This window comes from Galeopterus variegatus, unplaced genomic scaffold, assembly GCF_000696425.1.
Source record: "Galeopterus variegatus unplaced genomic scaffold, G_variegatus-3.0.2 Scaffold835, whole genome shotgun sequence".
NCBI lineage: Eukaryota > Metazoa > Chordata > Mammalia > Dermoptera > Cynocephalidae > Galeopterus > Galeopterus variegatus.
In genome coordinates, this window is record NW_007726946.1 from 324,217 (window position 1) to 325,263 (window position 1,047).

Below are 1,047 nucleotides of genomic sequence, written 5' to 3' on the forward strand. Positions count from 1 at the left end.
ACTGGTAAGGGGATCTTAACCCTCGACTTGGTGTTGTCAGCACCATGCTCACCCAGTGAGCGAACCGGCCATCCCTATATGGGATCCGAACCCGTGGCCTTGGTGTTATCAGCACCACACTCTCCCGAGTGAGCCACAGGCCAGCCCTCCTGTAGGTCTTTTTAAAGCCACTTTTTAACAGATTAAATAAATTCCCTTGTAGGATAGGGGCTGAAATTAGAAATCTGAACACTAATTAGGTATTTGATGATGTTAAGAAATTGTAGGTCTTTTTAAAGCCACTTTTTAACAGATTAAATAAATTCCCTTCTAGGATAGGGGCTGAAATTAGAAATCTGAACACTAATTAGGTATTTGATGATGTTAAGAAATAGGGCTGGCCTGTTAGCTCAGTTGATTAGAGCACAGTATTAATAACACCAAGGTCAAAGGTTAGGATCCCTTTACTGGCCAGCCACCAAAAAAAAAGAAAAAGAAACGATGGTATCTGAAGATATGATAACGGTATTGTGGTTATGCTTTTTTGAAAAGTCCTTATCTTTTACAGGTATTTACTGAAATATTAACAGGTGATTTGATGTTTGGGTTCTGCTTCAAAATAATACAAAAGGAGGGGAAATAATGAGGAGTTTGGATGACACAAGATTGATCGGAATTAATAATTAAAGTGGTATGGTGATTACAAGGAGGCTGATTATAATACTCTGTCAAGATATAATTCATATCGGGCCGGCCCAGTGGCGCACTGGATAGTGCGCCGCTTAGGAGGCGCGGCAGCGCTGCCGCCCGAGGGTTCGGATCCCACATACAGACCGGCTCCCGCTCACTGGCTGAGCGAGGCGTGGGAGCAATGCCGAGGTTTGCAATCCCGTTGCCGGTCCCTGGTCCGGTACGGGGGCAACACTGAGGGTTGCGATCCGTTGCCGGACACGGAACAAAAAGACAAAAGACAAAAAAAAAAAAAAAAAAAAAAAAAAAAAAATTTATATAAAAAAATTCCCCCTTCCAAAAAAAAATTCGGGGGTTTTTAGTACACCGAAGGGTTGG

General features: G+C 42.9%; 1 protein-coding gene across 1 annotated transcript in view; it reads right to left on the reverse strand.

Moving 5' to 3' along the window:
* Nucleotides 1-1,047, reverse strand: part of GLG1 (golgi glycoprotein 1) — a 140,335-nt gene that overhangs the window by 57,562 nt on the left and 81,726 nt on the right. The gene's annotated exons all lie outside the window — the stretch shown is intronic.